We start from the raw sequence: 22946 nt of genomic DNA on the forward strand, positions 1-22946 counted from the left end.
CACCTCAATACATAAGGCAAGTGCTAACAGCCATAAAAGGGGAAATCGACAGTAACACAATCATAGCAGGAGACTTTAACACCCCACTTTCACCAACGGACAGATCATCCAAAATGAAAATAAATGAGGAAACACAAGCTTTAAATGACACATTAAACAAGATGGACTTAACTGATATTTATAAGACATTCCATCCAAAAACAACAGAATATACTTTTTCTCAAGTGCTCATGGAATATTCTGCAGGATAGATCACATCTTGGGTAACAAGTCAAGCCTTGGTAAATTTAAGAAAACTGCAATCGTACCAAGTATCTTTATCGACCACAATGCTATGAGACTAGATATCAATTACAGGAAAAAAATGTAAAAATACAAACACATGGAGGCTAAACAACACACTACTAAATAACCAAGAGATCACTGAAGAAATCAAAGAGGAAATCAAAAAATACCTAGAAACAAACGACAATAAAAACACAATGACCCAAAACCTATGGGATGCCACAAAGGCAGTTCTAAGAGGGAAGTTATAGCAATACAATCCTACCTCAAGAAACAAGAAAAATCTCAAATCAACAACCTAACCTTACAGCTAAAGCAATTAGAGAAAGAAGAATAAAAAACCCCAAAGTTCGCAAAAGGAAAGAAATCATATGATCAGATCAGAAATAAATTAAAAATAAATGAAGGAAACAACAGAGAAGATCAATAAAGCTAAGAGCTGGTTCTTTGAGAACATAAACAAAATTGATAAACCATTAGCCAGACTCATCAAGAAAAAAAGGGAGAAGACTCAAATCAACAGAATTAGAAATGAAAAAGGAGAAGTAACAACTGACACTGCAGAAATACAAAGGAACATGAGAGACTACTACAAGTAACTATATGCCAATAAAATGGACAACCTAGAAGAAATGGACAAATTCTTAGAAAACCACAACCTTCCGAGACTCAACCAGGAAGAAACAGAAAATATAAACAGACCAATCACAAGCCCTGAAATTGAAACTGTGATTAAAAATCTTCCAACAAACAAAAGCCCAGGATCAGATGGCTTCACAGGCAAATTCTATCAAACATTTAGAGAAGAGCTAACACCTATTTTTCTCAAACTCTTCCAAAATATAGCAGAGGGAAGAACACTCCCAAACTCATTCTACGAGGCCACCATCACCCTGATACCAAAACCAGACAAAGATGTCACAAAGAAAGAAAACTACAGGCCAATATCACTGATGAACATAGGTGTAAAAATCCTCACCAAAATACTAGCAAACACAATCCAATAGCATATTAAAAGGATCATACACCATGATCAACTGGGGTTTATCCCAGGAATGCAAGGATTCTTCAATATATGCAAATCAATCAATGTGATACAGCATATTAACAAATTGAAGGAGAAAAACCATATGATCATCTCAATAGATGCAGAAAAAGCTTTTGACAAAATTCAACACCCATTTATGATAAAAACTCTCCAGAAAATAGGCATAGAGGGAACTTATCTAAACAACATAAAAGGCCATATATGACAAACCCACAGCCAACATCATTCTCAATGGTAACAAACTGAAACCATTTCCTCTAACATCAGGAACAAGATAAGAATGCCCACTCACCACTATTATTCAACATAGTTTTGGAAGTTTTAGTCACAGCAATCAGAGAAGAAAAAGAAATAAAAGCAATCCAAATCAGAAAAGAAGTAAAGCTGTCAGTGTTTGCAGATGACATGATACTATACATAGAGAATCCTATAGATGCTACCAGAAAACTACTAAAGCTAATCAATGAATTTGGTAAAGCAGCAGTATACAAAATTTATGCACAGAAACCTCTTGCATTCCTATACACTAATGATGAAAAATCAGAAAGAGAAATTAAGGATACACTCCCATTTACCATTACAACAAAAAGAATAAAATACCTAGGAATAAACCTCCCTAAGGAGACAAAAGACCTGTATGCAGAAAACTATAAGACACTGATGAAAGAAATTAAAGATGCTACAAACAGATGGAGAGATATATCATGTTCTTGGGTTGGAAGACTCAACATTGTGAAAATGTTGATATCCAAAGCAATCTACAGATTCAATGCAATCCCTATCAAACTACCATTGGCATTTTTCACAGAACTAGATCAAAACTTTCACAGTCTGTATGGAAACACAAACGACTCCGAATAGCCAAAGCAATCTTGAGAAAGAAAAACAGAGCTGGAGGAATCAGGTTCCCGGACTTCACACTATACTAACAAAGCTACTGTAAACAAGACAGTATGGTAGTAGCACAAAAACAGAAATATAGATCAATGGAACAGGATAGAAAGCCCAGAGATAAACCCACGCACATATGGTCACTTTATTTTTGATAAAGGAGGCAAGAATATACAATGGAGAAAAGACAGCCTCTTCAGTACGTGGTGCTGAGAAAACTGGAGAGCTACACGTAAAAGAATGAAATTAGAACACTCCCTAATACCACACACAAAAATAAACTCAAAATGGATTAGAGACCTAAATGTAAGGCCAGACACTATAAAACTCTTAGAGGAAAACATAGGCAGAACACTCTGTGACATAAATCACAGCAAGATCCTTTTTGACCCACCTCCTAGAGAAATGGAAATAAAAACAAAAATAAACAAATGGGACCTAATGAAACTTAAAGCTTTTGCACAGCAAAGGAAACCATAAACAAGACAAAAAGCCAACCCTGAGAATGGGAGAAAATATTTGCAAATGAAGCAACTGACAAAGGATTAATCTCCAAAATTTACAAGCAGCTAATGCAGCTCAATATCAAAAACACAAACAACGCAATCCAAAAATGGGCAGAAGACCTAACTAGACATTTCTCCACAGAACATACACAGATTGCCAACAAACACATGAAAGAATGCTCACCATCACTAATCACTAGAGAAATGCAAATCAAACTACAATGAGGTATCACCTCACACTGGTGAGAATGGCCATCATCAAAAACTCTAGAAACAATAAATGCTGGAGAGGGTGTGGAGAAAAGGGAACCCTCTTGCACTGTTGGTGGGAATGTAAATTGATACAGTCACTGTGGAGAACAGTATGGGGTTCCTAAAAAACTAAAAATAAAACTACCATACGACCCAGCAATCCCACTACTGGGCATATACCCTGAGAAAACCATAATTCAAAAAGAGTCATGTACCACAATGTTCACTGCAGCTCTATTTACAATAGCCAGGACATGGAAGCAACCTAAATGTCCATCGACTGATGAATGGATAAAGAAGATGTGGCACCTATATACAATGGAATATTACTCAGCCACAAAAAGAAACGAAATTGAGTTATTTGTAGTGAGGTGGATGGACCTAGAGTCTGTCATACAGAGTGAAGTAAGTCAGAAAGAGAAAAATAGGCTAACACATATATATGGAATCTACAAAAAAAAAAAAAGAGGTCATGAATAACCTAGGGGCAGGATGGGAATAAAGATGCAGACCTACTAGAGAATGGACTTGAGGACACAGGGAGGGGGAAGGGTAAGCTGGGACGAAGTGAGAGAGTGGCATGTACACATACAATCTACCAAATGTAAAACCGATAGCTAGTGGGAAGCAGCCACATAGCAAAGGGAGATTAGCTCGGTGCTTTGTGACTACCTAGAGGGGTGGGATAGGGAGGGTGGGAGGCAGACGGAAGAGGGAGGAAATATGGGGACGTATGTATATGTATAGCTGATTCACTTTGTTATAAAACAGAAACTAACACACCATTGGAAAGCAATTATATTCCAATAAATATGTTAAAAGTTAATTAATTAATTAAAATAAAATAAAAACTCCCTGTAATCATAACAACAACAACAAAAATACACCCCTACGGTAGACATAGTATCAGTTTCGCACGGTGGATTGTCAGTGTCTATCAAAGTCATCATATCCCATACCTAGCAAAATACTCTACAGCAGTTCAGTACAAAGACTTCCATAGGAAGACAAAAAGAAGTAGCCTGAGGGCCAAGTGGTCTGCTCCTGAGTGGATAAATATGAGAACAGGTAGAATAGTTTCTTGACCTGGAGTCCATACCCATCCATCCCTACCTTTATAGAAAAATTATTTCCAAAAAAATTGAATGCAAAATTCAGTTAAGTTTGTGCATATCTGAATTTTTCAGGGACAATACCTGTGTAATTGTATTAGTTTTTCAGAAGGGTCTATGACTCTGGAAAGGCTTTGGAACAAGTATTGTTGCTGAATATACAGTCTTTATGTCTTCCCAGAAATTTCATTTCTTTCAAATGAGATTTTGACAGTCAACTGTTCACTTGTGTAGCCCTAGTCCCCAGAATAGATTCTGGAATGACTTAGGCTTTCAATAAATCTGTACAGCATAATGAAAGTTGAGCAGGAGAGAGTCTGTGTTCACAGTGGCTGACAGGACCTGGAAGGGATGCCTTCTTTGTGTCCTTAACGGTCACCTGGTCTGAGGAAAGTTGAGGACCCAGACAAGAAAGTGATCCTGAATAGAAGGTGGGTGAGAAAATGCCCAAAGGCACGGCACAAACTTTCCCCAAGAGTAATTTGTAAACTCCTTCACTACTTAGGTAAATGAATGATCAAGGGCTCAAATTTCCTCACCATAGATTAAGATTACCATAATTTTAGTGGCTTTTGTATCGCTTGCCTACAGAAGTATGTCAGCCTATCAAATTACATATGTGTGTTCAGTAGCAGTGGTTGGCAATATTGATACACATTTTCCTCTTAAATGGACTGATCACTCATTTAGCTGTCATCTTGCATCTGCCACTGAAAAGAGAGAAGACAAATTGACTCCATTTTTCAAATTCAGCAGTTATTTATTTTGTAAAGCACAACATATTCATCTCTGCTCGTTTTCATATGGCAGCAAGAGAGTCAGGCCATCCAGTTGTAAAACCAATTAATGGAAACAACCTTTGAATTACTAAACTGGCAGTCTGACACTGCTGATTAGATTATCATGGGAATAGTGAGTTGTGAAAAATATTATTAAAATAAATCCAAATTTTCATTTCATTGTAGGAAAGGGATTTACGCAGCTTTCTAACTGAGAATTCTTTGCTGTTGTTTGGCTGGCATGAGGGTAGCTGCAATATTTTTCACTTTTTAGTTATTCTCATGTCGTGAAAGCCTAGACCAAGAAAGACATAATTTTTGGTGTTCTGCTCAGAGAAGAGGCACAACTCTGAATAAGTTACCTTGCTAATAAATTCTCTGCTAAAGAGTGAGGAGGAAGAAATTTTGGAAAGCCCTTTCTGAAGCAAAGAAAAAAGAGACGGAGAAAGAGAAAGAAAAGAAAAGAAAAAAATAAGTTTAAAAAGGAGAAAGCAACTACTCCAAAACAACCTACAGCTGTTCAGGAATACTGACACTTACATGTTGATATGACTGGGGACATTTTTAATCCAGTTCTGACAGAAAGAAATGAATCTAAAGACTATCCATGAAACATGAATTCTCACTTTCTGTCACAATTTTTTTCTCCACCCATCTTCTTTCTAAATGAAAACACTGGCAATTTAAGGTTCTTTTCTTTGCATTAGAAAGAAGCCTCTAAAGGAGCATCATATAGATTTCTCTTTAAAGATTAGAAACCTCTGCTACTCAAAAAGCTATTAAATAGGTTTACCTCAGAAACACAGGGATTAGGGTCTATTTTGTCCTCTTCATTTAAAAAGACCAAAGAAAAAGACAAAACATGAACTCCCTGAAGACCACTTCAACATGTACTGCTCAGTCACAGGTACCCTTTTCAAAATGCTTTTTGATTTTTTTATTGCCTCTCTTCCTCTTCTTTCACAAGAAATTATTTTGTACAAAGCTATTATATATAGTGAGTTGCTCATGGAAAAAATGTCTGAGGAAATGTCTTTTATATATGCTGAGAAATGACTAGACAAGTCTGTTTTTCCACAGTCAGTTTCTGAAACACCTTCAGTTATCTAAGAGCAGAGCTACAGGAAGTGCAGTGAATATTATTTTGGATACATAAGTAAACACTGTAGAGCTATAACATGCCAAAGAATTATTCCTGGAGAGTTAATTGTGTAATTTTCTTGCCCTACAGAAATAAAATTTACTGAACACTGTAATTCACTCTGTTGTGAGTGAGTCATAAACACAGGATCCACCACAATTCGCCTGACTCACCTCACTCTAATCACAGTCCTGTCTGATCCTGTCTTTATTTAAATTTTTGATATTTGGTTCAGTGTGGATTTTTTGCATTAATTTGATTTTTTTAAAATATTATTTAATATTTTGAAATATTATTTTAAAAATATTGTTATCTTCATTACTGAATTCTTTGACATGCCCTTAAGTTTTGTGCCCTAACAGAGTATCTCATGACCAAACAGTCCCAGCCCCAACCGTGACCTCTACAGGGCTAGCCCTAAATTGCTCTGCCAGAGGGAAGGATCATGTTTAACGTTAATGGCTCTTCAAATTAAAAAATAACTTCTATTTTTTTCTCCCTGTGACTATCCCAATACATATTCATTGTACTTACTTGGAAAAAAAATAAATAAGCAAAAAAAAGAAAAAATGTAAAACATCCCTAGCCCTACCACTTAGCAATAACCACTGTTAATAACTTGCTGTAGATCTTCCCAGACCTGCTTTCTGTTTGTGAAACGTATGTTTGTGTCAATACAATATACAGATGATAAATAAATTAAGTATTTAAATGGTATGGTTTTATAAAAATTTTCCATATTAGCCATGATTTTAAAAAATAACTTCAAAAAAAAAATTCATTTCATTTTTTTCGCAAATTCACTGACATATTAATTTTTCTAAACATAGTCTCTCAGTGAGTGTGGAGGATTTCAGTGTCTATGCACATCAGAGCTTTCCTACCATTACAAGAAGCTTTTAGTGAAACTGTTAAAAATTTTAAAAAGGGCAAATCAGAAATCAGAAATATATGAAGTTCCCCAAATAAACGTTACAAACACCATTGACTTCCAGGACTAATTTTAAAACATAATGACAATGTATGTGTGTGTATGTCTTGCTCTCTTGCTCTCATACTCTCTTCTTTATCTATATCTATAGCTATAGCTATAGCTATAATTTATATATACATTTAACTCATCAGTGGTTAAGTACAAGTGTCATTATTCTTATTAATATCCCCATCAATTTAGCATAGTGGATGACATTATGGACTTTGATATCAGACAGCCTGGGTTTGTAAACCAAATGTGTGTTCTTGGGCAAGTTACAATAATGCTTTAATCCTAAATGTTCACAACTGTCAAGTAAGTGTCATAAAAATTCCTATCCTTATGAGGTTGCTGCAAGGATTAAATAAAATAATCTTTATCAATGCTTACAATAATGCCTAGCACTGAGCATTCAATGCACATAAATTGTTATAATTAAAATAATATCCCTCTCCTCAAAGAAAAGTATAATCAAATGGGAGAAAGGGTCATGTATTCAGATAATGCAACTGTAATAATGTAAAATGATAAAATGAGAATGAGGGTAGCCAACCTTTGGATTCAGAATTTGAAATTCATGTTATCGAATAGGCTTACTTTATAACCAATCTCCTTTTATGGAAGAAACTTTTAAGTGTTAAGCAATATAATAGCCAAAAAGAAAATTAATACAAAATGACCATATAAAATGCCTTCTTACCTACCTTAACTTTTTTCCAGTTAACGTTCTAATACTAAGAAAAAAAAGAGAGAGACTAGAGCATACCTATGTGGCAAAGGTGATATATGAACATCAAAAACAATCAGAAAATTATGAAAAAAGCTAAGTGTTATAATCAAATAAAATCAACAAAACATAGTTGATGTTCAATAACATGGATCCTATTTAGGCTTAAATCAGAATTAAGTGCTTTGAAAGCAGTGTATACTCTAAAAATATTTATTTATTTGACTTTAAGAAACCTTGTAAATATCTATATTGTAGGTATATAGGACAGAAAGTGTTACTCTCCAATCTGAAGTTTAAGTTACCATATGGCAGTGTCACTAGAAGGAATGAAACTGGAATGACGAGATGCCATCTATACCAATGACACCATCCAAGAGGCTCTCGATTTCAGACTGAGCCTTTTTTTTTTTTAAACATCTTTAATTAAGTATAATTGCTTTACAATAGTGTGTTAGTTTCTGCTTTATAACAAAGTAAATCAGTTATACATATACATATGTTCCCATATCTCTTCCCTCTTGCATCTCCCTCCCTCCCACCCTCCCCATCCCACCCCTCTAGGTGGTCAAAAAGCACCGAGCTGATCTCCCTGTGCTATGCGGCTGCTTCCCACTAGCTATCTATTTTACATTTGGTAGTGTATATATGTCCATGACACTCTCTCACCCTGTCACATCTCACCCCTCCCCCTCCCCATATCCTCAAGTCCATTCTCTAGTAGGTCTGTGTCTTTATTCCCGTCTTGCCACTAGGTTCTTCATGGCCTTTTTTTTTTTTCCTTAGATTCCATATATATGTGTTAGCATACTGTATTTGTTTTTCTCTTTCTGACTTACTTCACACTGTATGACAGACTCTAACTCCATCCACCTCATTACAAATACCTCCATTTCATTTCTTTTTATGACTGAGTAATATTCCATTGTATATATGTGCCACATCTTCTTTATCCATTCATCCGATGATGGACACTTAGGTTGCTTCCATGTCCTGGCTATTGTAAATAGAGCTGCAATGAACATTTTGGTACATGACTCTTTTTGAACTATGGTTTTCTCAGGGTATATGCCCAGTAGTGGGATTGCTGGATCGTATGGTAGTTCTATTTGTAGTTTTTTAAGGAACCTCCATACTGTTCTCCATAGTGACTGTATCAATTTACATTCCCACCAACAGTGCAAGAGTGTTCCCTTTCCTCCACACCCTCTCCAGCATTTATTGTTTCTAGATTTTTTGATGATGGCCATTCTGACCGGTGTGAGATGATATCTCATTGTAGTTTTGATTTGCATTTCTCTAATGATTAGTGATGTTGAGCATCCTTTCATGTGTTTGTTGGCAATCTGTATATCTTCTTTGGAGAAATGTCTATTTAGGTCTTCTGCCCATTTTTGGATTGGGTTGTTCGTTTTTTTGTTATTGAGCTGCATGAGCTGCTTGTAAATCTTGGAGATTAATGCTTTGTCAGTTGCTTCATTTGCAAATATTTTCTCCCATTCTGAGGGTTGTCTTTTGGTCTTGTTTATGGTTTCCTTTGCTGTGCAAAAGCTTTGAAGTTTCATTAGGTCCCATTTGTTTATTTGTGTTCTTATTTCCATTTCTCTAGGAGCTGGGTCAAAAAGAATCTTGCTGTGATTTATGTCATAGAGTGTTCTGCCTATGTTTTCCTCTAAGAGTTTGATAGTGTCTGGCCTTACACTTAGGTCTTTAATCCATTTTGAGTTTATTTTTGTGTATGGTGTCAGGGAGTGTTCTAATTTCATACTTTTACATGTATCTGTCCAATTTTCCCAGCACCACTTATTGAAGAGGCTGTCTTTTCTCCACTGTATATGCTTGCCTCCTTTATCAAAGATAAGGTGACCATATGTGCGTGGGTTTATCTCTGGGCTTTCTATCCTGTTCCATTGATCTATATTTCTGTTTTTGTGCCAGTACCAAACTGTCTTGATTACTGTAGCTTTGTAATATACAGACTGAGACTTTTTAAGAGCCAAAAACCTAATGATAGTGATGTGGGTGCATATTTAGGGAAATCTGACCAAACTGTGATTCTAGCTAAGTTGAAACTTAATAACTATGTGGTTTAACTTAACTATCATAAGAGGGCTGGACTGCACAGTATAAAATGAAAAATTAGAGGAATCAAATTCTAGCACCCTGTAAGAGAATATCCTGATTATCAAAGAAGAGGGTTCCATCTCTGTGTTAGCTGTAGATGTATAATGAGGAAACATGAGTCAGATTAATGTAGCTTCATGTCAGTCATCATCAGCCTCACTCATCCAAATCTATTTATTATGGTGTCATGATGAATATTATGAGGTTTCCCATGGTTCCCTCCTGCTAAGAGCTCCAGTGACTTGGGACCCTCAGGCTCTACCTTCTACTCACCATTTTAAACATACATTTTCTATCAAATGTCTCTGCTGTTAATTCCATTCTTTTAAACTAGGTTCCTGCCACTCTACCCAGACCCTCCAGATATTTACTCTAATTGTCTCTCCATTTCAGTTTTATCCTGGGTGCTACCTTTCTGATTTCTTTTGTCCAAAAAATTATCTGTATCTGAATTATCCAGTCAAACTCGTACAATTTCATTACCTAATTATGCCCTCTGATTTTTGTAATGTCCCAGTCATTTTGTAGAACTTGACAGATAGTATCTACTACTACTTTCTGAACATATAGACTAATTATCTCTAATGATGCAGTTTTGCCTATCTCCAACTTGTATTCATATGGGCAGTCCCAGACTGGACAAAATTCATAAAAATATGATGTCAGGAATCCAGGAGTCTCCTAGAATCTATAGTGGGTCTTGTCATGATAGAAAAGCAAGGTAGTATTCAAAGACTATTAAAGTTATTTCAAAAGGATACAAGAGTCAAATTGAAGAGCCTATTACTGGCCAAAGGTGAAGTAATTTGAGCATCCATGAGAATAACTGCAATATATTAAGACACATCAAAAATATTATTATAAGTTCTTAATACTTCAAAACTCATTTGTCTCCTTTGGAAGGTACTAGGAAACAAACATGTCACTTTGCAAACTACTAAAGGAAAAGAATCAAACCTCTTTCATATAAACTAGATGAAGGATAAACAAGGAGTTGATGAAAGAAAATTACTCTTTTAGAATTATTCCAGCTAATAAATTAAGAAGGAATGACAGACTCCTCCTTCCAGATATGATGAGGTAAAAACAATATGATTTGCCCTTCTAACATAAACAACTAAAGAAGAAGACTAAATATATAAAAGTTTTCGGATATTATACAACAGGTAGTGAAGAGCAGTGACGTATGGGAGTGACGAGACAAATGAGTTTAGCCTTACCATTGCCTCAGCTTACCGCCTGAGTGTCCAGGCCCTGCCAGGAGGGAGAACCCAAATAAAACCCTGCAACCTTGCTGGGTTGAGGAGATAGAGATCAGAATCCAGGGAGGCCAAGGCAGCTAGAGTTTGTGAGGCACAATAATGGAGAAGAAGAAGCTGCACAGAGAGAGAAATGAAGATCTGCAGAGGGATCCCCTTGAATCTTTGACAACCACTGGCATACACATAAATAAAAGGAAGTCTCTGATGGTAGGAGAAGAACCAGTGGAAAGTCATTAAGCCAAAATTCACACAGGGCTAAGAATCATTTCTGTTCTCACAAGCCAAAGTGTAAAGACTTCATAATACATGGACATCAGTTAGAATTCCCAGGAGGGTATATCGTCTTAGTAGAGGGGCTAAAATAATCTTAGAAAATGGCTGGCCTGGACCTATTCTAATGAACTTAAAAACAAGCCACAAAAGGAACAGATTGATTCCAAGTAACTTAGCTGCATACCAGAAAAAGGAAAAAAAGAAAAAAAGTCCAGAACTATTTAAAAGAATAAAAAGAAAATATCTAGCACAACAAAGTGCTTAAAAATCACAATGTTTGGCATCCAATCAAAAATTATGAGGCAAGCAGAGAAGAAGAAATATATGAGCAATAATCAGGAAAAAAATCAAACAGAAAAAGTCAGAAATGACAGAGATGATGTAATTAGCCAATAAAGACATTAAAATACTTACTATAAATATACTCCATATGTTCAGAAAGGTAGAGGGAAACATGCATGTCATGAAAAGATAAATGGAAGATATAAAATGGAACTTTTAGAGCTAAAGGAAATCTCTAAAATAAAAATTACATTGGAAGAGACTAATAATATATTAGATATTGCAGAAGAAAGGACCAGTAAACTTGAAAAGACAGAAATAGAAATTACCCAAAATAAAGTAGACTAAAAAAATACTGAAAGGGGACCTTCCAGATGGCAGAGGAGTAAGACGCGGAGATCACCTTCCTCCCCACAAATACATCAGAGATACATCTACATGTGGAACAACTCCTATAGAACTCCTACTGAACGCTGGCAGAAGACCTCAGACTTCCCAAAAGGCAAGAAAATCCCCACATACCTGGGTAGGGCAAAAGAAAAAACAGAGACAAAAGAATAGGGATGGGACCTGCACCTCTGGGAGGGAGCTGTGAAGGGGGAAAAGTTTCCACACACTAGGAAGCCCCTTCGCGGGCGGAGACTGTGGGTGGGTCAGGGGGGAAGCTTTGGAGCCACGGAGGAGAGCGCAGCCACAGGGGTGCAGAGGGTAAAGCAGAGAGATTCTCGCACAGATGATCTGTGCCGACCAGCACTCACCAGCCTGAGAGGCTTGTCTGCTCACCTGCCAGAGCAGGTTGGGGCTGGGAGCTGAGGCTCAGGCTTCGGAGGTCAGACCCCAGGGAGAGCACTGGGGTTGGCTGCATGAAGACAGCCTGAGGTGGCAAGTGTGTCACAGCTAGCCGGGGGTGGGGGGGAATCTGGCAAAATGTCTGGACCTACCTAAGAGGCAAGAGACCATCGTTTCGGGGTGTGCGAGGAGAGGGGATTCCTTCCCCGTCTGCCCAAAGAAGGCAGAGCACTGCCTAAATGAGCTCCAGAGATGGGCATGAGCCGTGGCTAACAGTTCGCACCCCAGAGACCAGCATGAAATGTTAATGCTGCTGCTGCTGCTGCTGCTGCTGCCACCAAAAAGCCTGTGTGCAAGCACAGGTCACTCTCCACACACACACACCCCGCCCCGGAAGCCTATACAGCCCACCACTGCCAGGGTCCTGTGATCCAGGGGCAACTTCCCTGGAAGAACACACGGCATGCCTCAGTCTGTTGCGACTTCACGCTGGCCTCTGCATTCCAATTATAACTACCGTCCCCCTCCCTCCCCGCCCCCCCAGGCCTGAATGAGCAAGAGCCATCTAATCAACCTTTGCTTTAACCCCCTCCTGTTTGGGTGGGGAAGAGATGCCTGAGGGCAACCTAAACACAGAGGTGGGGCCAAAACCAAAGCAGAACCCCAGGAGCTGTTCGAACAAAGAAGAGAAAGGGAAATCTCTCCCAGCAGCGGATTAAATCCCAACAATCAACTCGATTTACCATGCATCTGTGGAATACCTAAATGGACAACGAATCATCCCAACACTGATGAGGTGGACTTTGGGAGCAACTGTAAACTTGGGGTTTATGGTCTGTGACTGATTGGGTTGCTCTCTTCTCTTTTTTATTATTATTTTATTTTAATAATTTTTTATTTTATTATTTAAAAATTTTTTTCTTTCTTTTACTCCCCCTTTTCTTCTGAGCTGTGTGGCTGACAGGGTCTTGGTGCTCTAGCTTGGTGTCAGGCCTGAGCCTCTGAGGTGGGAGAGCCGAGTTCAGGACATTGGACCACCAGAGACCTCCTGGCCCCATGTAATATCAATCAGGGAGAGTTCTCCCAGAGATCTCTGTCTCAATGCTAAGTCCCAGCTCCACCCAATGGCCAGTAAACTCCAGTGCTGGACGCCCCATGTTAAACAACTAGCAAGACAGGAACACAACCCCACCCATTAGCAGAGAGGCTGCCTAAAATCATACAAAGTTCACAGACACCCCAAAACACACCACTGAATGTGGGCCTGCCCACCACAAAGAAAAGATCCAGCCCCAGCCACCAGAACAAAGGCACCAGTCCCCTCCACCAGGAAACGTACACAAGCCACTGAACCCACCTCACCCACTGGGGTCAGAAACGAAAAACAACAGGAACTACACACATGCAGCCTGTGAAAATGAGTCCCCAAACACAGTAAGTTAAACAAAATGAGAAGACAGAGAAATATGCAGCAGATGAAGGAGAAAGGTAAAAACCCATCAGACCAAACAAATGAAGAGGAAATACGCAGCTTACCTGAAAAGAATTCAGAGGAATGATAGTAAACACGATCCAAAATCTTGGAAGAAGAATGGAGGAAATACAAGAAACATTTAACAAGGACGCAGAAGAACTAAAGAGCAAACTAACAATGATGAACAACACAATAAATGAAATTTTAAAACACTCTAAAAGGAATCAATAGCAGAATAAATGAGGCAGAAGAACGGACAAGTGACAGGAAGATAAAAGAGCAGAAATAACTACTGAAGAGCAGGATAAAGAAAAAAGAATGAAAAGAATTGAGGACAGTCTCAGAGACCTCTGGGACAACATTAAATGCACCAACATTCGAATTATAGGGGTCCCAGAAGAAGGGAAAAAGAAAGTGTCTGAGAAAATATTTGAGGAGATTATATTTCAAAATATCCATAACATTGGAAAGGAAATACTCAACTCCAGGAAGCACAGAGAGTCCCACACAGGATAAATGCAAGGAAAAACACTTCAAGACACATATTAAACAAATTATCAAAAATTAAATACCAAGAAAAAAATATTAAAAGCAGCAAAGGAAAAACAACAAATAACATAAAAGGGAATCCCCATAACGCTAAGAGATGATCTTCCAGCAGAAACTCTACAAGCCAGAAGGGAGTGGCAGGACTTATTAAAAGTGAAGACGGGGAAAAACCTACAACCAAGATTACTCTACCCAGCAGGGATCACATTCACACTTGAGGGAGAAATTAAAACTTACAGACAAGCAAAAGCTAAGACAATTCAGCACAACAAACCAGCTTTACAACAAATGCTAAAGGAACCTCTCTAGGCAGAAAACACAAGAGGAGAAAAGGCCTACAATTACAAACCCAAAACAATTAAGAAAATGGTAATAGGAACATCCATATTGATAATTACCTTCATGTAAACAGATTAAATGCTCCAACCAAAAGACGTAGACTAGCTGAATGGATACAAAAACAAGACCCATATAGATGCTGTCAACAAGAGAACCACTTGAGACCTAGGGACACATACAGACTGAAAGTGAGGGGATGGAAAAAGATATTCCATGCAAATGGAAATCAAAAGAAAGCTGGAGGAGCAATTCTCATATCAGACAAAATACATTTTAAAATAAAGACTATTGCAAGAGACAAAGAAGGACATGACATAATGATCAAGGGATCAATCCAAGAAGAAGATATAACAATTGTAAATATTTATGCACCCAACATAGGAGCACCTCAATACATAAGGCAAATGCTGACAGCCATAAAAGGGAAAATCAATAGTAACACAATCATAGTAGGGGACTTTAACACCTCATTTTAACCAATGGACAGATCATCCAAAATGAAAATAAATAAGGAAACATAAGTTATAAATGATACAGTGAACAAGATGGACTTAACTGATATTTATAAGACATTCCATCCAAAAACAACAGGATACACTTTCTTCTCAAGTGCTCATGAAACATTCTCCAGGATAGATCATATCTTGGGTCAAAAATCAAGCCTTGGTAAATTTAAGAAAATTGAAATCATATCAAGTATCTTTTCCGATCAGAACACTATAACACTAGATATCAATTACAGGAAAAAAATCTGTGAATAAGACAAACACATGGAGGCTAAACAATACACTACTAAATAACCAAGAGATCACTGAAGAAATCAAAGAGGAAATCAAAAAATACCTAGAAACAAACGACAATGAAAACACGAAGACCAAAACCTACGGGATGCAATAAGAAGCAGTTCTAAGAGGGAAGTTTACAACAATACAATCCTACCTCAATAAACAAGAAACATCTCAAATAAACAACCTGAACTTACACCTAAAGCAATTAGAGAAAGAAGAACAAAAAACCCCCAAAGTTAGCAGAGGAAAGAAATCATAAAGATCAGAAGAGAAATAAATGAAAAACAAATGATGGAAACAATAGCAAAGATCAATAAAACTAAAAGCTGGTTCTTTGAGAAGATAAACAAAATTGATAAACGATTACCCAGACGCATCAAGAAAAAAAAAGAGAAGACTCAAATCAATAGAGTTAGACATGAAAAAGGAGAAGAAACAACCGACACTGCAGAAATACAAAGGATCATGAGAGATTACTACAAGCAACTATATGCCAATAACATGGACAACCTAGAAGAAATGGACCAATACTTAGAAAAGCACAACCTTCTGAGACTGAACCAGGAAGAAATAGAAAATATAAACAGACCAATCACAAGCACTGAAATTGAAACTGTGATTTAAAATGTTCCAACAAACAAAAGCCCAGGACCAGATGGCTTCACAGGTGAATTCTATCAAGCATTTAGAGAAGAGCTAACACCTTTCCTTCTCAAACTCTTCCAAAATATAGCAGAGGGAGCAACACTCCCAAACACATTCTATGAGGCCACCATCACTCTGATACCAAAACCAGACAAAGATGTCACAAAAAAGAGAAAACTACTGACCCATATCACTGATGAACACAGTTGCAAAAATCCTCAACAAAATATTAGCAAACACAATCCAATAGCATATTAAAAGGATCATACACCATGATCAAGTGGGGTTTATCCAAGGAATGCAAGGATTCTTCAATATACGCAAATCAATCAATGTGATACAGCATATTAACAAATTGAAGGATTAAAAACCATATGATCATCTCAACAGATGCAGAAAAAGCATTTGACAAAATTCAACACCCATTTATGATAAAAACTCTCCAGAGGGTAGGCATAGAGAGAACTTACTCCAACATATAAAGGCAATATATAACAAACCCACAGCCAACATTGTTCTCAATGGTGAAAAACTGAAACCATTTCTTCTAAGATCAGGAACAAGACAAGGCTGCCCACTCTCACCACTATTACACAACATAGTTTTGGAAGTTTTAGCCACAGCAATCAGAGAAAAGAAAGAAATTAAAGATATCCAAATTGGAAAAGAAGAAGTAAAACCGTCACTGTTTGCAGATGACATGATACTATACATAGAAAATCCCAAAGACACTATAAGAAAACTACTAGAGCTAAACAATGAATTTGGTAAAGTAGGAGGATACAAAATTAATGCACAGAAATCTCTTGCATTCCTATACACTAATGATGAAAAATCTGAAAGAGAAATTAAGGAAACACTCCCATTTACCATTGTAAAAAAAAGAATAAAATACCTAGGAATAAACCTACCTTAGGAGACAAAAGACCTGTATGCAAAAAACTATAAGACACTGATAAAAGAAATTAAAGATGATACAAATAGATGGACAGATATACCATGTTCTTGCATGGGAAGAATCAACATTGTGAAAATAACTATACGACCAAATCAATTTACCCATTCAGTGCAATCCCTATCAAACTACCACTGGCATTTTTCACAGAACTAGAACAAAAAATTTCACAATTTGTATAGAAACACGAAATACCCCAAATCACCAAAGCAATCTTGAGAAAGCAAAACAGAGCTGGAAGAATAAAGCTCCCTGACTTCACACTACACTACAAAGCTACAGTAATCAAGACAGTATGGTACTCCCACAAAAACAGAAATATAGATCAATGGAACAGGATAGAAACCCAGAGATAAACCCACACACATATGGTCACCTCATCCTTGATAAAGGAGGCAGGATTATACAATGGAGAAAAGACAGTCTCTTCAATAAGTGGTGCTGGGAAAACTGGACAGCTACATGTAAAAGAATGAAATTAGAATGCTCCATAACACCATACACAAAAATAAACTCAAAATGGATTAAAGACTTAAACGTAAGGCCAGACACTACAAAAATCTTAGAGGAAAAACATAGGCAGAACAATCTATGATATGTATCACAGCAAGATCCTTTTTGACCCACCTCCTAGAGAAATGGAAATAAAAACAAAAATAAAAAAATGGGACCAAATGAAACTTAAAAGCTTCTGCACAGCAAAGGAAACCATAAACAAGACAAAAAGACAACCCTCAAAATGGGAGAAAATATTTGCAAGTGAAGCAACTGACAAAGGTTTAATTTCCAAAATATACAAGCACCTCATGGAGCTCAATATCAAAAAAACAAACAACTAAATCAAAAAATGCGCAGAAGACCTAAACAGACATTTCTCCAAAGAAGATATACAGATTGCCAACAAACACATGAAAGGATGCTCAACATCACTAATCATTACAGAAATGCAAATCAAAACTACATTGTGGTATCACCTCACACCGGTCAGAATGGCCATCCTCAAAAAATCTACAAACAATAAGTGCTGGAGAGGGCATGGAGAAAAGGGAACCCTCTTGTACTGTTGGTGGGAATGTTAACTGATACAGCCACTATGGAGAACAGTATGGCGGTTGCTTAAAAAACTAAAAATAGAACTACCATATGACCCAGCAATCCCACTACTGGTCATATACCCTCAGAAAACCATAATTCAAAAAGAGGCATGTACCACAATGTTCATTGCAGCTCTATTTACAATAGCCAGGACATGGAAGCAACCTAAGTGTCCATCAACAGATGAATAGATAAAAAAGATGTAGCACATATATACAATGGAATATTACTCAGCCATAAGAAGAAACGAAATTGAGTTACTTGTAGTGAGGCAGGTGGACCTAGAGTCTGTCATACAGAGTGAAGTAAGTCAGAGAGAGAAAAATAAATACCGTAGGCTAACACATATACATGGAATCTAAAAAAAAAAAAAAAGGTCATGAATAACCTAGGGGCAGGATGGGAATAAAGATGCAGACCTACTAGAGAATGGACTTGAGGACACAGGGAGGGGGAAGGGTAAGTTGGGACGAAGTGAGAGAGTGGCCTGTACACATATAATCTACCAAATGTAAAACCGATAGCTAGTGGGAAGTAGCCGCATAGCAAAGGAAGATGAGCTCGGTGCTTTGTGACCACCTAGAGGGGTAGGATAGGGAGGGTGGGAGAGAGGGAGATGCAAGAGGGAAGAGATTCGGGGATATATGTATATGTATAGCTGGTTCACTTTGTTATACAGCAGAAACTAACACACAATTGTAAAGCAATTATACTCAATAAAGTTGTTAAAAAAAAAAAAGACCAGACCCTGTAAAACTCATAGAGGAAAATATAGTAAAAACACTTTTTGACATAAACCACAGCAAGATCTTTTTTGACCCACCTCCTAGAGTAATGGAAATAAAAACAAAAATAAACAAGTGGGGCTTAATTAAACTTAAAAGCTTTTGCACAGCAAAGGAAACCATAAACAAGACTAAAAGACAACCCTCAGAATGAGAGAAAATATTTGCAATGAAACAATGGACAAAGGATTAATCTCCAAAATATACAAACAGCTCATGGAACTCATTATCAAAAAAACAAACAATCCAGTAAAAAATGGGCGGAAGACCTAAATACACATTTCACCAAGACATACAGATGACCAAGAGGCACATGAAAAGATGCTCAACATCACTAATTATTAGAGAAATGCAAATCAAAACTACAATGAGGTATCACCTCACGCCGGTCAGAATGGCCATTATCAAAAAATCTAGAAAGAATAAATGGTGGAAAGGGTATGGTGAAAAGGGAACCCTCCTGCACTGCTGGTGGGAATGTATATTGATACAACCAGTATGGAAAACAGTATGGAGTTTCCTTAAAAAACTAAAAATTGAACTACAATATGACCCAGCAATCCTACTACTGGGCATATACCCTGAGAAAACCATAATTCAAAAAGAGACATGTACCACAATGTTCACTGCAGCACTATTTACAATAGGCAGGACATGGAGCCAAGCTAAATGTCCATCGATAGATGAATGGATAAAGAAGATGTGGCACATATATACAATAGAATATTACTCAGCCATAAAAAGAAACAAAATTGAGTTATTTGTAGTGAGGTGGATGGACCTAGAGCCTGCCATACAGAGTGAAGTAAGTCAGAAAGAGAAAAACAAATACCGTATGCTTATGCATATATATGGAATCCAAAAAAAAAAATGGCACTGATGAACCTCGTTGCAGGGGAGGAATAAAGAGGCAGACACAGAGAATGGACTTGAGGACATGGGGTGCGAGGGCGAAGCTGGGGCGAAGTGAGAGTAGTATCGACATATATACACTACTGAATGTAAAATAGTTGGCTGGTGGGAAGCAGCAGCATAGCACAGGAAGATCGGCTCAGTGCTTTGCAATGACCTAGAGAGGTGGGATAGGGAGTATGGGAGGGAGGCTCAAGAGGGAAGGGATATGGGGACATGTGTATGCATATGGCTGATTTGCTTTGTTGTGCCACAGAAACTAACAGAGTATTGTGAAGCAATTATACTCCAGTAAACATCTATTAAAAAAAAAAAAAGAAAGAAAAGCTCTCAAAAATAAAAGGAATGTAAAATTGATACATGTAATTACATGGATGAATCTCAAAGTAACCATACTGAGTGAAGAAAATATCCAGACAAAAAATGGTACATACTATAGGATTCCACTTATGTAAAAATTCTAGAAAATGTATACTTATCGGTAGTGACGGAAAGCAGATCAGTGGGTGCCTGGGGAAGGAATGGGGAGTGATTAGGAGAAAGCATAGGGAAACTTTTGAGAGTGATGAATATGTTTGTTCATTTTCTTGATTGTTGTGAGGGTTTCACCTGTGCCCAAACTTTTCATATTGTACACTTTAAATATGTGCAGTTTGTTGTATGTCAATTATACCTCAATACAGTTGTTAAAAATTTATTTTTAACCAAGAAAAAAAAAAAAAAAGAAACCCTGCTTGACAGCAGGTTGCAATTGTCTAAGGCATGAATAAAAACAAAGGCCAGAGAATGAAGAAGCTACGGCAAAAAAAAAAAAATACTGATAGTAAGAATCAAATGCATTTAAATATAGAACCATCACTAAGCAACTGTGGAATTTATGGTTACAGGACAGAATAAACATAGTAATATAAGATAAATGTTTAGAGCTAAAATTACTGTGACAAAGGATTTTCATAGATATTGCATAATTGTCAAGCAAGGAAATGTTTTCATAACTAACTAAAACCATACTCTTGTAGTATTTCATCTTGGTAAGTGAAAATATGTTCTTCATTTATATTCTATTTCTTCAATTAGAGAGGTTGAAAAGCTTTTCATGTATATTAAATTTGCATGCTTATTCTTTTTCTCAACTACTTGGATGGGGACTTGCTATATTAAGAAACTATTTCTTCATCTACCACATAATATACATAGCTTTTATTTAGTGTGTGTGAAAAAAAAAAAAAAGTCATGTACCACAATGTTCATTGCAGCTCTATTTACAATAACCAGGACATGGAAGCATCCTAAGTGTCCATCAACAGATGAATGGACAAAGATGTGGCACATATATACAATGGAATATTACCCAGCATAAAAAAAAACTGAAATTGAATTATTTATAGTGAGGTGATGGACCTAGAGACTGTCATACAGAGTGAAGTAAGTCAGAAAGAGAAAAACACATACTGTATGCTAACACATATATATGGAATCTAAAAAAAAAATAGTTCTGAAGAACCTAGGGGCAGGACAGGAATAAAGACAGAGACGTAGAGAATGGACTTGAGGACATGGGGATGGGGAAGGGTAAGCTGGGACAAAGTGAGAGAGTGGCACGTACATATATATGCTAGCAAATGTAAAATAGATAGCTAGTGAGAAGCACCCACATAGCACAAGGAGATCAGCTGGGTGCTTTGTGTCCACCTAGAGGGTTGGGAAAGGTAGGGTGGGAGGGAGACTCAAGAGGGAAGAAATATGGGGATATATGTTTATGTATAGCTGATTCACTTTGTTATACAGCAGAAACTAACAACCATTGTACAGCAATTATACTCCAATAAAGGTGTTTAAAAAAAAAAATTACAGACAAGCAGAAGTTAAGAGAATTCAGCACCACCAAAACAGCTTTGCAACAAATGCTAAAGGAACTTCTCTAGGCAGGAAACACAAGAGAAGGAAAAGACCTACAAAAACAAACCCAAAACAATTAAGAAAATGGCAATAGGAACATATATACTGATAATTACCTTAAATATAAATGGATTAAATGTTCCAACCAAAAGACATAGACTGCTGAATGGATACAAAAACAAAACCCATACATATGCTGTTTACAAGAGACCCACTTCAGACCTAGGGCCACATACAGATTGAAAATGCGGGGATGGAAATAGTTTTCCAGGCAAATGGAAATCAAAAGAAATCTGGAATAGCAATTCTCATATCAGACAAAACAGACTTTAAAATAAAGACTATTACAAGAGACAAAGAAGGGCACTACATAATAATCAAGGGATCAACCCAAGAAGAAGATGTAACAACTGTAAATATTCATGCACCGAACATAGGAGCACCTCAATATATAAGGCAAACACTAAGAGCCATAAAAGGGGAAAACGACAATAACACAATCATAGTAGGGAACTTTAACACCCCACTTTCACCAATGGACAGATCATCCAAAATGAAAATAAATAAGGAAACACAAGCTTTAAACGGTACATTAAACAAGATGGACTTAATTGATAGTCATAGGACAAACAACAAAAACAACAGAATACAGAAACAACAGAATACACTTTCTTCTCAAGTGCTCATGGAACATTCTCCAGGATAGATCATATCTTGGGTCACAAATCAAGCCTTGGGAAATTTAAGAAAATTGAAATCGTATCACGTATCTTTTCTGACCACAACGCTATGAAACTAGATACCAATTACATGAAAAAGTCCGTAAAAAATACAAACACATGGAGGCTAAACAATACACTACTTAATAACCAAGAGATCACTGAAGAAATCAAAGAGGAAACCAAAAAATACCTAGAAACAAATGACAATGAAAACACAATGACCCAAAACCTAAAGGATGCAGCAAAAGCTGTTCTAAGAGGGAAGTTTATAGAAATACAATCCTACCTCAAGAAACAAGAAAAATCTCAAATCAACAACCTAACCTTACACCTAAAGCA

This window comes from Balaenoptera ricei, chromosome 2 (genome assembly GCF_028023285.1).
Source record: "Balaenoptera ricei isolate mBalRic1 chromosome 2, mBalRic1.hap2, whole genome shotgun sequence".
NCBI classification, from domain to species: Eukaryota; Metazoa; Chordata; class Mammalia; order Artiodactyla; family Balaenopteridae; genus Balaenoptera; species Balaenoptera ricei.